The sequence below is a fragment of the Brachycentrus maculatus genome, unplaced genomic scaffold (assembly GCF_059751285.1).
Source record: "Brachycentrus maculatus isolate JH-2025_06_01 unplaced genomic scaffold, ASM5975128v1 h1tg000003l, whole genome shotgun sequence".
NCBI classification, from domain to species: Eukaryota; Metazoa; Arthropoda; class Insecta; order Trichoptera; family Brachycentridae; genus Brachycentrus; species Brachycentrus maculatus.
Genome location: NW_028280758.1, coordinates 1151382 through 1169437, shown reverse-complemented (window position 1 = coordinate 1169437; position 18056 = coordinate 1151382). Strand labels below are relative to the sequence as shown.

The window sequence follows — 18056 nt, the reverse complement described above, 5'->3', positions numbered from 1 at the left end:
TGATCAGTTAAACCAGCCTATGACAGGTAGCAAGCCTTAGAAATGCCAACGCTTTAATTTATTAATAAGGTTGATCCCTCAAAACAATACAATATAAACAACAATACAATAGACACTAAGGTTTCAATATCTTATATCAACCAAAATTTGTCACATAGGTCATTTACTTGTCTTATTCGTCTTGTCATATTTTCTAAATAAGACACCACTAAATCTGACAGATCTTTATATCCTATTACCTCTTCAATTTATGTCAACTGCATACCTTCTTTTGCACATTCTGTTTCCAATTTGATTTTTTTCACTTCTAAATTTGACATACCCACAGTAAATAAGGGATATCTCGCTCACTCCTTTCAAGAACGTCATAAATCACAAAAACTTGATTTTTCAGGAGAACGTTTTTAAAGTTTAAAAATATAACACAATGTATTAAAAATAAATATCAAGCCACTTATTGAACTTTTTACTGTGTAACAGATCTTTTTAGGTAAAACCTGAAGGTTTTTTCTCCATTTGAAAAATATTTAGTTTATTTTGCTGGGATATAGTACATTTTCTGTGCATTCCGAAAACATGCACAACTGAAAATTGACGATTTTTGATTTATGACGTTCTTGAAAGGAGTGAGCGATCTGATGAAATATTACATTTACAAGTAGAGTTTTGTCTAAGTTTAAAACGGAAGAGGTATTCTCGAAATGTCCTATGACCCGTAAAAATTAAAGGTGTTTTGAAGAATGAAGAAGAAAATATCTGAAGAAGAAAATATAGAAAGTCTCTGTTATGTTTGTAATTTATGCTCGCATCCCGGTGAGATGCGCGCGCATGTGCTCATAAAACGCACTAACGCGAGGACAGGTGCTGATCGTGCGCAAAATGGATCTCCTCGCGCACCCACGGGGCTATTACGATTTCAATTATTTTGTGTTGTCTCGCTGCTCAGTTTGACATTAATCAGAGGACGCCCGCGCATACGCGGGCACGGGCGGTACCACCGGTCAAAGGCGTCTCCCAGCACATAAACATAACCCTCATATGACTACATAACGAATAAATATAATTAAAACCGTATTAGAAGCCCAATATACGATAAATCGCCACTTAATTTTCATTAAACACAGGTAACATTCGATATAAATCAATCTTTTGCTTAAAACACCGTTTTGAATTGTAAAAAATAATATTTCTTCGAAATTAATTCGGTTTTGAAAAGAAATAGTTTTTGTAAGGTAAGGAGTCAAAAAATTATAAAAGTATTTTTTCGACATTTATTCGACAGAATATATTATATTCTAAAAAAAAATCTAATTTATTTCGTTGGCAAAAGAAGGATGAAAGTAGACTAAATTTAGTCGAAATCGGCGTTCTCTAAAATAAATGTAAGTCAAAACGTTGAATGAAATGATCTTTGAATGGCGATATAAGGAAAGAATGCAATGCATTATAGATAAAATTAAGGAAGATGTGTTGAGATGGTTTTTGCATGTGAATCGATTGAATGAAGAGAGAACAGTAAACAAAATTATGAATTTTTAGAACTCCTAGATATTATCAATCTCATGACACAGTATATTTGATTAAACAACAGCCATTTATGTCCGATTTAGAAAGCTGTTATTTGCCAGAGATTCTTTTATTTGTATGAGATTGTGGATGATTTGGAATATCTAGGAGTTCCAAAAATTTGACTAGTGTGGTTATCAATCATGGGTTGGTGAATGTTGTGTAAAATGATCACTTAACCAGCCTATGACAGGTCATAAAATACACAGAGCTTCCATATTCATATTCATCTATATTGAGATGTCAAAAAAATGTAAAAATAACTAATAATATTGTGAAGAAAACTCAGATTGCACCCGCAAGTATTTGGACAAATAAAAAAAAATTGTGAACTTAAGCATTTTAGTATCGTTAAATCGATTTAATTTTCTATAAAGCCTGGGGTAAAATGATTTTTTAAATAAAATATTACATTCTATAAATCAATGACGCCTGAAGGGTTAGAAAGACTCCTTGAATGCCTACGATATTGTAATTTTACAAGCAATATATAATACATGACAATCATGACATAATAATATGTACAACTTGTGTTTTATACATTGACTCCTGTTATGCAAGTAAATTGCTGTTTATGTGGAATACAAAAAAAAAGTATTCATATCTAATTATACCTGCATATGAATTTAATCTGGACAATTGGATAATTGGACCGTGTTATGCAGGACCATTCATCCCACAATTTGCAAAATTTGACATTTTAATGAATACTATTTCAAAAGTTAATTTTTAATTTGCTCAACACAATATTTTTGGAGAATTTTTTTCTAACCCATAACCAATAAATCCATGAAAACAAAAGTTAGAAACATCCATGGGTTGACAGTTTTTAGCATGTTTCATGTTAAAATTATTACATACATGAAAATATTGCAGAATGGTATGTGGATGAGTAAGACTTTGAACTAGAAGAAGAAAAAAAAAATCCTTGAAACTATCCATCTTGGTTGGATGTGTTTATTTTAACATTGTTTTTAATTTTGCTGAAACCATCCAACCAATGAAATACCGAACTGGGAGCTTATTGACAAAAAATTAAATTTTGATTTTAACACACAGTAAACAATGCTTCTTTATGGTAATATTAAAACAAACCGTGCTTCTAACATTTAACATAGTGATTTTATTTTATTTTAATAAAAAAAACATCACATGCAATAATTATCTCATCTTGCCAATTTGTGGGTTTGATGGTTTCTGCATAACGTGATCCAATTGCTGCCAAAGGCTAAATTATTTTCATGTTTATGTTTTGTATAGATTTTATCAATCAAAAGTACATTTGCATTAAATAATTCCTACTTATTTTTTTTACATTCATCTCGATATTTTGAGACATGCATTACAGAATCGACTATTAGTTACATAATATGCAATTTACGTCTGTCAAAAATATTTGATTATGACAAAAGAATGTTGGGAAAGTTTAATTTCCGTCATTAATCTTATGTAAAATGCAAATTAATTGCATTTTTACCCTACATAATATGTATTGACGAATGTAGATTGTGTCTCATAACAAATCATAATAACATAGGACTCAAAATACAAATAAATAAATAAAGTATTATATTTTTTAAATAAACATTTTCACTAATATTTTGTATCATACACATTAAATAAAATGGATTAATAATTTAAATGTTATTTTTTCCGAATAAATCCTAAATTAATGGTTCTCGCATAAATGTGTCACATAACAATAACATAACATTAACCCTTAGCACTTCTATGTCGAGTGTGGCTCGACATTGTTTTTATTATGTCAACTACTATGTTTACTTTGGCTCGACTTTATATGGCGTAATTTTTAAAATATATTAAATAAAATAAAAATTACACACTCTACGATGTACCTTAAATAAGATTTTTTTTTTTTAATTGACTTACAAAATAGTAATAAAACAAATAATTGTGAAGTGCTTAAGGGTTAACGATACAGGCGATACTAAAATTTCACAGTTTTTTTTTTTAATATTTCAATTAAAAGATAGTTTACCGTTTTCGTGAATTTTAAGATTTATGATAAAACATTAAAATTCTGAATTGTCACTTTTTTAACGTTCACCAATCACTTCCGCACAAATGTCTCTTTCAAATCACTTGTCTTCAACATCAATTTTAAATTATGTATTTATAATCCACAAGTCAACATTTGAAAATCACAATAATCCACAGTTTGAATTTTTGAATTCTATCGAAACACGAGATAAATATTCAAACATTAGATTCGAACGTCACAAAAATCCCTTTGAATATTCGTTTCAAATTCGGTACAGTTGAATTTCGAACGATATTGGGGTTGGTGGATTCGATCGCTTTTCTCTTTCGCGACGCGTTTGGCAGAGAGAGACGGACTCGAGATACTAGTGCGCGCGCACAACCGACGTTCTCGTCAGCCGGCGAGAGACTGAAAACTAGTTTGTTCCATACCCATTTTGGATAGAATGTAAAATTTTAAACATGGGTACGTACCTACTAAATTATATCCCATTGGTAGCGCTTAGCTCGGATACCATTCAGCATCCCTAAATGGATCTTATTTCCACTTGTTTGTGCTATTTTTAGATTTTAAATATTTTTTTTAATATTATAATGCGGCTTTGGGTACTTGGCGTTTTATTAATATTTTTCCTCTGATTAGAATTTAATTAATATTTAATTATAATTTCATAAATTCTGAATTTTTTTCTTCTTTTTCTAAAGGCCCATTATTTAATAAATCGCAACTTTTTTTTCGCAATCGCTCGGCCCAACACAGGCCTAAAGAGCCGTAATACATATAGTAAAAAAATGGTGTATGTATCATTAAAATAAATAAATAAATAAAATTAAATTTAAAAAAAACATGGTAACATTTGACGTAATAGAATTTTATTCTTAATATGCCGTTTTTGTATTAAAAAAAATATATGGTTTTGAAAAGAAAAGAGTTATAGAAAATGAGGATTTAAAAAAATCATAAAAATATTTTTTCTATACATATTCTAAAAAAAAATGGGCATGTGACTTCTCGTGCAGCCGGTCGCTTGAAGAATTTGTATTTTTTTTCGATTATTTTATTCTTACGCAAAAAGGACAAACTTCAATCTCGATATTTAATTGATACACTGTAGGTAGGTACATTTTATGATATAATTTAAAATATTACGTATGTATTTAAAATAATATCTTTGCTTATTTTATTGTATGTAGGTTGTATATAAATATTGTATTTGTAATTACTATTATTTTGAAAATCAAAATAACAGTTTAAAATAAATTGAATGTGTACCTACAATGCTGGGAATAAAATTATAAAACATAATAACAGTATGAGGGTGTCAGGGATGGTGTTAAGTTTTAATATAAGGGGAACCAAGATTTGGGGAGCATTGTGTCACAAGTCACCGTCTAACTTTTTTTACATGTAAATAAATAGATACAGCATGGAAGAAAACACAGAAGCTTAGAAAAATAATAAGAAAAATGTTTTTAATAAAAAATAATATATCGCACACTCCTTTCAACAACGTCATTTATAAAAAAAATATTTTTTAGGAATTAGTTTTTGAAGTTTAAAAATATAGTATTAAAAATAATTATTATAAATAAAGTATTAAAAATAAATATCAAGCCACTTATTGAACTTTTTATTGTGCAGCAGATCATTTCAGGTAAAACCAGACAGTTTTTTTCTCCATTAGAAAAATATTTAGTTAGTTTAAAAAAATAATTAACCAATACATTTTCCTCAAAATGCAAAAACAACACTCTCTGCCCTGTAGCGGATGTAGTAAATTTTCAGGGCATTCTGAAAACACGCACAACTGAAAATTGACGATTTTTTTTTATATATGACGTTGTTGAAAGGAGTGAGCGATACGAAATGTACAATGATACTGATTTTTACACGAGTTCATCTTGTACGATTTTAATTTTCAATTACTGTATGCCCGATTGAATAATGGAATATAAACCAAGTGATGTACAAGAAACTGGAATGTTTTAAGATGAGGGTGTGCAGACGTTGACAATATCGTGGATGGAAAAAGGAACAAAAAATATAATTTCGTAAAAACAAAACATATAATTCAACGTACAAAAAAAAAGTTATAAATAACGGATACACTCTAATATGATAAATCTTGATAAAAATAACTAATAATATGGTTTGAATACATGCCCCGCTTTTTTGGTGCATCGTGTTGTTTTGGGGTGTCTGATAGATAGCGCAAGGAAATCATAAAGGATGAAACGTCACAGACGGCTGTAGCTGCAAGTGTTTATCATTGACGAGGCAAATAGTCAAATGTTTATGTATGTACATATATGCCCATATTAAATTCAACAACGTGTGTCAAGCATATTCAATTTATCAATAAACGATAAAAGCATTTTATTTAAACACCGCGATAATGGATGATTTCATTTTCAATTTGAAATACTGTATACCCACATTTACATCTCAACATAGATAAAGAAGAATATGAAAGTCTGGGCATTTACGAGCCATAGGCTAGTTTAAGTGATCACTTTACACACGTGTAATACAGTTAAAGATGTGTAAAAAAAAAACCCTAATTGTTAGTGTAGCGGACTCTTAAGTCAGAGTTTCTTGGTTCGAGCTCAATCTACCGCAATTTGATACCTACATACTTCTAATAATGAGCCGCTTAGGCTCACAGAAATAGTATGAAATTGAAGTAATTTTGTAAATAATACAAACAAAAATTTTCTTAATACTATTTAAAATCCGGATAATCGAAAATTCTGATAAGAGAGTTCCAGAAGATCGAGTCTCTACTGAAATTTGAATAAACACATTGTATTGACAACAGTTTAAGCATGTCCAAATACTTGTTCACAAAATCTGGATTATATCCAATTACAAGAGTTATTATCATACTATTTTTTAACATGTCATCAAAGATGAAGAAGAATATGGAAGTCTGGGCATTTACGGGGCTGACGACCGTCATAGGCTGGTTTGAGTGATCACTTTACACACGTGTAACATTCACCAATTCTACCCATTATTGACAACCACACTACTCAAATTCTTGGAAGTTCTATATATATATATAAACCAATTTAGAAACCTTGTTCTTGAATCACTAGTACTTCTATCTATTGGTGAGATGTAAAGAAGATTTTCATTAAGCAGAAACTCTTATATTAGTATATAATATAATAATGCCTAGACTTGCATATTCTTCTTCATCTTTGATGAGATGTCAAAAAATAACATTGTATTGGACAGTTAAGGGTGGATGATGAGGAAATTTACCGAAGTCAAAACAATGTAAGGGGTTTTAATGAATTAATTCAACAGTCTCGCAGCAGGAGTTCGGTCAATTAGCGCGTGATTTATTCATCGTCTTGGGAGGTGCACCATTTTTAGAATTCCGACCTCAGGAATCCCCATCCGCGTGTAAATAATGGCTATAAACATTGCCTGGTGATTAATAATTCATATTGTGTAGTAATCTATTCTATAATCCCTTCAAAGGAAGCCTGGTAATTTTTAGAAACAAGAAAAATAGCTTCTCTCATTAAATAAATCACATCGACACAAAAAGGGATAAAATATGGTATTAGGGGTTTATTAATTTAGTAGTTTTATTTATCATTTGTAAGGTACAATTTTATTTTCATTTCATTACATTCATTTCATTGTATCATAGACCATAAACTAAGTTATGTGCAAGAAACTAGAAGATGAGAGATGAGGGTGTACAGAAAGATATTGACAATATGATGTATGGGTAGAATTTTACAATATCAGTACTGAGTGCACATTTTACAATACTTGTTCGATACCTTTTTTTAGTCATACAATCATGGATGATGTAACCGCTGACACTATCTTTTAGTATTTACCTATCTTCATTTTCTAATTGTCAATAGCTCTTTTATAAATAGTTCAGTTATTTAATGGTTTTATCGACAATGTGAGTATGTGCATTTTTTTCTGAAATTCTCTTTGAACAATCGTGGTATATGTTCAAATTTGTTTTATGTGTTTCTGCAAATTCGATCTTATGGTTCTATGAATGTCTTTATGTAATATATTATTGGTGATTCATAAAAACAAACATTCTGTATAAAATATGTAAACGATACCCATGTACATTCTTTCACTTTTGTCAATTTTGTAGTTCCATAATTACATATACTAGATTTTCAGAATATTTATTTTTTAAATTAGGGCACAGAAATACTTGGGAAAGTATTGTATGTTATTATTTCTAATCAAACAAATAAATATGGGTTAATAGCTCTGATGAAAAGTTATCAAAATGCATAGACTATATCTAGGAAAATGAACTCCATGATAACGAATGAATGGTATAATATACTTACCAAATAATTCATTAATTTAAAAAAAAAAGATGGAAGTCTGAACATTTCAGGCCTTACGACCTGGCAATTGGCTGGCTAACGTGATCACTTTATACTTACCAGATCATAAGCCCTGGGATGCTCCAACTTCCGTCTTCTTTTGTATAAAAATTATATATCTTCATCTCATATTTATATATCAGACGTAGGGTAAATATTCCAGTGTCTGACAAATAATATTTAAAAAAAAGTTAATTAACTTATTTTTGACACCAGAGAGCATTTCACTTGGAGAGAAGTGAAATGCCAAGCATGCTACGAACTACACTACGAATGAGTTATTTTATTCTGATACACAAGAAATATAAAATGTTAACAGTTGAACAAATTGAAACAAATATGAGAAGTACTGAAAAATATGACACCGATCGACTGATCCAAAAATAATTGTGACGCAAAATGACTTCATAATTTCATTACTGGTAACCATGAGATTCTAATCTTATTACGTACTGAATAATGCATACATACTTCATTATGTTTAAATCGTATAAATTCTTGCTAAGGTCGTTCTAAAAATTACTTTCACTCTTTACAATACTGATTGGTGAACAGGAGATCTTTTGCATTATAAAATACTGTTTCATCGAAGTGAAGAAGAAATAGACTTAAGTGACTTAAGAAATATATATTTAATTAATTTACACCTGTAAGTATTTCAGTAAAGATTACTTTGAAAATTAGAAAAAAATCGGGTTATTTGAAATGAATATCAATTAACAAAAACACTGGAAAAAATAGAACCTATATATTAATATTTGAATCCTTATATTATTTTCTAGACATTGTGTAATATAAGTCAATTATAAAATTATTATTACATGCTTACAGAAAAAAAATCTATGGCATCAATAATAAAGACTATATGCCGTTAAGAAAAAATACAAAAAAATGTTTCATAAATTGTTTTTATAATTAAAAATTGCTTATTTGTAACAAGTATTAGTGTCCTGTTCAAATAATTAAAAGTTAGTATTAAAGAAAAAAATCATCAAATGAAATTTATAACTCATAATAATAAAAAAAATATTAAAAAAACAGTGTCACATCGTACCTACCTATTCTATCGACGAGTCGTAAGGAAAAGTAGATAATTCTGAGATAATGCACGAAACGTAAACGAATTGAAATTCACCTACATATTTTTAAATGTACAAATACGTGGACGTCAAATTAGGGTTAAATATTAATATTTTTTCATTAATTGATTCGGCAGTCAATCTATCTATCTATTTTTAATTTGAGTTTTACTTGGTAAATACCACCTTTACGAAACAGTGGTATTCACCACGTAAAACTTAATAATACTTATTAATATTTTTACCTAAAAAAGAAACCTATTTTACTTTGAAAACGTTACTTAAATTGTGCAAGAAACACAATTTATATGTATATATTGTATTGCTTTATATTACAAATGATAAGAATTTAGATACTGAGTTGGATAGTTCCAAAAAATAATAGATTATTTTAGAAGGCGCACTTCTCTTATGAGGACAAAGTATTGGTACAACACATATTACTATCGGAGATTTGATGAAAACAAGTTGCAAAAACCACTTAAAGTTCTAAAACAAATTATTTCGTCACAATAAGTATTTTTACACAAATTTACACCAACTTGCTCAAAATCCTCTCAAAATCTCTTAAACAATTTTTAAAGCATCCCTCAAAATTCGTCTTCTTCCACATAGTAATAAACCGTCCTCAATATATGCAGCGACAATTTGTTTAAATATTTTACATGTATCAACGTAAACATATATTTAACTGCACCATCGAGCTGTATAAAAATCAATACAGAATTCTATCAGATCAATAAAACGCGAACAAATATCAAACGGAAGGGTAGATAAAGGATTACACAATACCATCACACCAACAAGAAGATACATACTAATACATGGATAATACTCACATTCAAACAACCCCTTCATTATATTCTCACACAATACTCTTAAAGGTTAGATGTGAATATTACAATAGTGCTTTAATTTGTATTTTATTGTTATGATGCGTTGAAAATAGGCTTGTCCATATTCAGTAAAAAATATAAGAATATTGACAAATAAAGTATTTCTACAAATTCAAAGCATTGAACTTTAGGATATGATAATAAAAACAATTTATATAACGGCAGTCTTAAATCATAAATTGTTGCAACAGTAGTATTATTTTTTTTTACAATGACTATGAAATTACACTTTTATTGCGTATTACACTTCATTAAAATATTAATACATCTTTTAAATTAATGTTTCATTCGTGTAATACTTTTTTCACATGCGGAATTTTCATCACAATCATATTCTACATATTACAATATCACATTTTAATGTATGTTTCATCAAAAGATTTTATAACTGTGTAATTAGGTTAATTTTCGTGATAATACATAATTCTTCCATCACATATGAATAGTCAGTGACGTGTAAAAAGTTTTAAAACGTGGTAATTAATTAATATGCTATTTTTTTATATTCGAAACAGACGACAATCCATTTAAGACTTCAAAAACTGAATACATCAACTTATTTATCAATAAAATTAAACCATAATAAATTTGAATAATTTATGTAGTAACGTTTTCGTAAAATACTACCCCAAGGACGCCTATTGAACTAGCATTTACTTCGAAGAACTGCGTAATGAATGATTATGTGTATAAATCAACAGACCAGTTATGATTATCCTGAATTGATTCATTTTTGTGACAGCTGTTTCGACTTGCAATGGTGATGCAAATGCAAAAATTATCAAATGGGTGTTTTTTCGCTAAAAGATAACCGAGTAAATACTTTATTTACTAACACAATTTCACATTTCTTTTCGAGTAAAGTAGGGTAGGCATTAATTTTGTGCCTAAGTGGAACGCTCGCCACTGCATTTGTTATTTATGGATGTATGTGTGTACGTAGGTACCATCTTTGGTGTAAAGATAGCAGGTTGGAAAGTTAAAGAACTTTCTTTGTTAATAAGTACAATGACAATATTTTCGTTCAAAGGGTGCATCACGAGCTAGGTGCATCCACAGACGAGAAGAAATCTCTTGTCGATGAGTGCATGGGGTACATTCTCAGGTAGAAACCTTTTTTGTGTGTGTTGGGGGGATGAAATTCATCATTGCATACAATTAAACTTTTTGTATAACTAAAGAAGCACGGATTTGGGTATCTCTTAAAAAAACAACGGTATTATTATATAAACCGAGGACTACATATCCCTAATCCAATGATGAAGTAGAAAATCTGCAAACAATATGATTTTTACATCATGAAGTTTAAAGTTAACTTTTTATTATTGTTCCCGACACAGATTATTTTTAAATCTCTTTTTTTTAAGTAAGAAGAAACAAAAATCCACTTAAGGATCTAGAAACCGTGTACATTATATAATAATAATAATAATAAATAATAATAATCTAAAAAAAACTTTGATTCTTAAATATAATATATTTGATTTGTTACTAAAGAAGATTCATATTGCAGTTAAATATCTCCAAAATCTTTATTTTAAGATGACTTACTTTTAGAATAAAACATATAAACATTTCACATTTTTATGTTCGAATGATGAAATAAGGAATGAATGCAAGGCTGGGATAAGCATTATCGATAAAATTAAGAAAGGTATGTTGAGATGGTTTGGACATGTGGAACGTATGAGTGAGGAAAGAACGGTAAAACAAATTTATGAGGCGAATGTTAGTGGGAAAAGCAGCAGAGGAAGACCGAGAAAAACATGGCACGATCAGGTATGCCAAATACTTGAAAGTGGTCAGGTTAGGAGTCGTAACAATCGGCGGGTATGTATGAGGAGATGCATGAACGTGGAAGAGGCGAAGAATGTTTGCAAGGACAGAGTGGTGTGGCGTTCAATTCTCTCTGCCTATGCCTGCGGAGAAGCGGCGTGATGGCAAGTTAGTTAGTTAGTTAGTTACATTTTTATGTTTATTTATTAAAAAAAATGAACTAACCATCACACCGCTTCTCCGCAGGGTTAGGAAGCGAGATTAGAACTCCACACCAATCTGCCTATGCAAACAATCTTTGCATCTTCCACATTCATGCATCTCCTCATATATACCCGCACAATTATTACGACTCCTGAAATGACAACCTTCAAGTATTTGAAATACATACTTGATCATGCCAAGTTTTCTTTCTCTCCTTCTATTACCAACCATTCACCACATAAATTTGTTTTACTATTCTTTCATTACTCATTCGATAAACATCCCCAAATCTCAACACACATTTCTTAATCGATATAATTATATCTTTTTTATTAATAATAAAATTATGAATTAACACTGGAAAATGCAGATAAACGACTTTCGCATGGCATGTCAATATTATGCAACGTTATTTTAAAAAACCACATGATTTATTATCATGTTTGGGTCATGATTTAATTATGTGCTAATTATGCGTAACAATACCAAAGTTCGAATATGGTGGGAAAAGTAATTCTCCCTCTCTCTCTTGTACCAATTTTTTTATTGTAAAAACAGGTTACATGCAATATTGCACGCAACAGGCTACATACAAGTCTCATATCTTTCGTGACAGGTCCATTTAATTTGCATCGAGCATATTCCTGCAGAGGATGCCCAGTTTGTGGGTCAATCCTTTTCGGATGCAGGGTGCAAAATGCACCCTAAAATTCGTACAAAGTAAGAAGGTATTTTTAAAATCTTATAACTCTCTTTTAAAGGGCATACGTTGGTTAGTTTTTTCATTGAGGTGCCTTCCTCATATACATATTATGTGAATAATATAATCCGATATTATTAGTATGCATCTGATAAATACTTTAGCATAATAATACAAGCTCAGATTAATATAATGTTGTATTTAGTTACTTAATGTCTATTATAATTGTGTAGACATGTGAGATCGAATGAAATTTCGACTTCTTTACAATAAGGCGTTAATTAATTCGATTATCATGCCAATCAGTACAAAAATTATTGATGCGTATTGCGATTCTAGCTTCTAACATACATATTTTACAACTTGACAACACTTATGTTGAAAATATAGACAGAAGAAGGTATAATAATACGGTAGTATATATATATATATATATATATATATATATATATATATATGTATATATATATATATATATATATATATATATATATATATATATATATATATATATATATATATATATATATATATATATATATATATATATATATATATATATATATATATATATATATATATATATATATATATATATATATATATATATATATATATATATATATGTATATATAATAAAACTACGCCTGTATAAGCGCCCTTGACATAGTATTATATTTTATAAAAATGATCGTTATGTAAATTATCAAACATTGTTATTATTTTTATTTTTAAAAACTAACCGAAAAAGTTATATCTACGTATCAGTGACTGCATTTATTACTATCACATGAATAGAGGTTTTCACTAAAAAAGATCAGTTTTTGTATATTTTTTAATGAAAACGTTATCGAAAATATATTTCATAAAAAATATTGCATGATAGATTTTGAGTGTAATTTATATGTGATGATTGTAATCATTGAAGGTTGAAGGAAAAAAACTGTATTTCAATCCACACCATAAAATAAAACATATAAAAATATATTAAAAATTTACATGTCTACTTTAAAAGATGGGCTTTTAACTACTAACCTTACAATAAAAAGTCAGCATTTAATGAATAATATTAAAAAAATTCTTTCATAATTCCACTAAATCATCGTTAGATTTTATCAGATAATTAAATCGTTAGCGCATTTTTTAAATGTGAGAATCAGTTATTGTAATACATCTTGATACATGGGTATAGAGGACGTCAATGCTACTTATTAATTTATTAAACCTTGAAAAAAAACATTTAAATTACTGAGACAGCCATAACAAACGTAACATTGCAAATTTAAGAGGAGAGTATGTAATATATGTAACTATATATCTATGAATGAACGTATTTAAGTATTTTATAAAATATCTTATACAATACGTTGAGTAGGTGATTATATTTATACAATGGAATCAATCTAACATTTCGATAGTAGTATAAAATTAAAATATTAGTGGGTCTATTGTATAAATACGGCGGTTGGCCGGTAAATACGGTAATGGTCAGCACGCTAGGCTACCATACGGGAGGTTCCGAGTTCGATTCCCAGGCGGGGGTTGAAATAAATATTAGTAATTTTTCGTCTCTAATATACATTAAATATTATCCTGGACTGGTCCCTAAGGCGCAGAAGTGATAACCTTGCCTTCACGTAAATAACGATCAAGATAAACATTGCGTCAATATGATACAGTGCCCTATGCACCATTGGGTGGCAGATAAGGATTAGAAGAAGAAGAAGATTGTATAAAAAAGTCAACGATTATTTTAAATTTAAGTATGGCGTATGTTTAACATTTTCGAGCAAATTAAAATAAAATAAAATACAAATTACAATCAAAACAATAATTATATTTTAACATATTTTCTTTACGATATGTGTGTACCATAACCTTCTAATTTCACAGATAATATAAACCCCAATAAAATTAACATCTAATCATGCATAAAGGAATAATCTTGAACAGACCGATAGAAAAGCAGATATACTATAGGCAATCAAATAATTTACTATTAAAATATTGCGAGGTAAGTACGGATATAATTTATTATTAGGAATGTCGAAAGACAAAACGAATAGTTATCACTCTCAAAATTGAAAAGATCCGTTCAGTCAAAATGTGAAATGTATATTGACATGTATGTAAAGTTTATTGATGTAAATTTGTGTCAAATGATAATTCGACATCGCTGAGGGAGGATTCAGGGGGTGAGGATTAGGGTGACATATTTTTTATGGAATTTTTGTTGCATGGTCAAATTTTTATCAGGAAAATATAATACAGCAATATTATTTTTTTTTTCAAAACATATTACATACATAATTCATATTTTATACATATAATATTCCCAATGAGTAATTTCTATTTCTCATTTTAGGACATGGGATTAAGGTTAACAAGACTGGAGCACAAATAATAAAGTAACAAAAAAGTTTTATTTAAATAACCAAAACTAATACATGGCAAAATATAAAAAAAATAATAACAGGTGAAATATATAGGTATAAGAAGCATATTTAAAAGAAATAAATGAGGAAAACATAAGGTAAGAAGCATATTTAAAATGAACAAATGAGAAAACATAAAAGTTGAGAAAATATAAATAAAAAAGTAAAACCAAAATAAAAATATATAGTTAATCACGACATATTATGTATATCCTTCCATACAAAAAAAATTCTTTTATTTTGGATGCCCGAATGGGTTCTATTTTATATATTAAAATAAACTTTACGAAATTTTTTATTCTTCATTTTTATCTACGTTTTGATGGCCATCAATTTTAAACTTTGGTCTTAATTTCATAAATATTTGGTGTCTCGTATTCAATGACTTCTATCTCCATTATATTATAAATTTATTATATCTTATAGATCCACCTACAAGTCTTTGACCTTAGCTAAATATTTAACGGAATCTTACGAAAACCAATAAATAGTAATGCTGCAAAATTTCTAAAACATAATAAACAATAACCACCATCCACTCTATCCGTTTCAATCTTGAAATCAATAAAAATGATGATATTACTTTTATGCCTATATGAAAAATTAAAAGTCATTGAATCGACGTCTATTGGTTTTTCGTGGGATTCTTTCTTACTCTTTTTTGATATTTTGATGAAACACTAAAAATATTTACAATATTATACAAGCCATTTCAGCAAAACTTCAAATATTTGGCAATCAAACATTTCAATAAACTCCCTAAAGAAATTTTAAAAATAGATGATATAAAAATACTTACGAAAAAAATTAAAGCTCTATACATTTAAATCTTGAAAAAAATATACAAAAAAAATACTATTATATCTTTCATTATACAACATTAAACCACGAGTGTAAGTCCCTCTCCAAGCACAAGAGCACAGTCTCTTTTATGGAGAGGCACAGCGAATCGAAATATAAAAGTTCTCCATATGTATAAATGATTCAAATGTATTATGTTATAAATAAAAATGTAAATATATTAAATGAATAAAAATTTAAAAAGATCAAGTTTCTTCAAATTTTTATTCGTTAATGCCGGATTTACTCCACTTAGAATTCATACGAAGATTTTTATTGATATCTCAATTTATATGAATAATTGTGTTGACATGTGATGTTTTCCGATATTCACATTATTTTGAGTGTGATATTTTTGTTCACAAATCTGGGTTTTGTTCACTGAAGAGTTATTTAAGACCTAGTATTCGATAAATTTCAACTTAATTTTCTTTGAGGTAACATTTAATGTAATTGAATATTTTGCTTAAAATACCGTTTTCGTATTGAAAAAATATGTTTTTCTTCGAAATAAAAATATAGTTTTTTAAAAAAATGAGTTATTGAAAGTTAAGATGTAAATAAATATTTTTTCAATTTATGTTTATTCTAAAAAACAAAATATTGTTCTAAAAAAATCGGGCGTAGAAAGACGCGTGGCCTCTCCGGCAGCCGGCCGCTTATTGAATTCTGTGTTAGGGAATAAGACCTTGAAGAAAGTAAGTATCGATTTATCGTACATAAGCCCCAAATTTTACTAGTTGAATATAAATTATCGAGAGAAAATAATGTTTTTTTTCAGGATCGAATATTTTTTATAGCGTATAAAAAAACGTGTGCAGAAATAAAAAAGGTTTGTTAAAATAAAAGTACCTACATAGATGCGCTTAAACCGATATTCCACGCTAAAGAATGAGATAATTTAATTCAATTTGTAGTTTATACAGTCCGTTGCACATTTCACTGTTCGGGTTGCATTCTCTCACAGTGCAAGTGTAATCCTCCCGAATCAAGTTATGCAGCATCCAGCGCCCAGATCAGGTAAACAAGCTCGCACAAAGGGGTCAGACAAAGGGAAATGAAGCGACAGGAATAAAGGAGCTGCATTTAGTCGGTGTCGCCCATTGTGCGCGATTATTGGGTCAAATATAATCGCCCAACAGGTTTGCTTTGTGACGTTTTGTTTCTTTATATGTGGATGCAGGAGATAAACAGGACTCTGGTTGGACCAGTGACCTGGTAGTCTGGTTGCTGCAGCGTGAGATGAGACAACTGCATCCAGCGGAGCAGGTTGTGGAATAAATCAAATTGACGGTTGAACGAGGTGTCTTATGTCCTGCATTGAATGATCAGATAATATCGGGTTTCCTGACACATTTACATAGAATTTTAAAAATATTATTGTACCGTATATTACACGAGGGTCCGCCTCCGTAGTGTACTGGTCAGTACGCTCGTCTACCGTTCAGGAGGTCCCGGGTTTGAATCCCAGGGAGTGGGGTAAAATAATTTAAAGTGATTTTTACACTCTAATATTTATTCAATATTATCCTGGACTGGTGCCTGAAGCGGAGGGCTGATCACCTTTCTTTCATGTGTTAACGATCAAAATAACACTGCGTTTATATGATGGAGTGCCCTATGCACCATTGGGGTGCGAATAAGGGTTAAAAATATATATTACACGAGTGGACAGGAGTACAGAACGTCGAAGAGCTGTTTCGGTTTGATTACGATCTCAGACAATTCGCCATAATGACGTTTATCTAATCAACATTTTTATCCGGCTCACCAGTGTAGTAGTTATTAGTTTGGCTACCGGGCTAGAGATCCGGGATCGATTCCCACAGGGGTTAAAATAAATACATATAAGTGATCTAACAATTTTATTCAATATTACACTGTATTGGTACATGATCACCGTGCCTTAACGTAATTAAAGTTTGAGATAATACTGCGTTTAAGAGATTTGGCTTACAAGGACAAATAATGCTTTTGATAATATAGTACAAGATAATAAAAAAGGAAGCAATAACGCATATCAATAGAATATAACTGATTTACATTTTTTTTAATTGTTTATATTTACTTATATAAAACGATATTTCTAGTGTTTGCGAAAATTTACGAAAAAAGTAGTTACATCAATTTCAATTTCTAAATGGACATTATTTTAACGAAAAACATGCAAAGTCTC

General features: G+C 29.4%; 1 protein-coding gene across 3 annotated transcripts in view; it reads right to left on the bottom strand.

The window, feature by feature from the left end:
- The window catches only part of RapGAP1 (Rap GTPase activating protein 1), a 562680-nt gene that overhangs the window by 283918 nt on the left and 260706 nt on the right, over nucleotides 1-18056 (bottom strand). The window contains exon 1 of one of the 3 annotated variants that reach the window (XM_088265107.1): nucleotides 3566-3955. The exons of the other annotated variants lie outside the window; for them this stretch is intronic. The gene's annotated coding sequence lies outside the window, so the exon portion shown is untranslated. Of the gene's footprint in view, nucleotides 1-3565; nucleotides 3956-18056 lie in introns of those variants that run through there. 3 annotated transcript variants of the gene reach the window in all.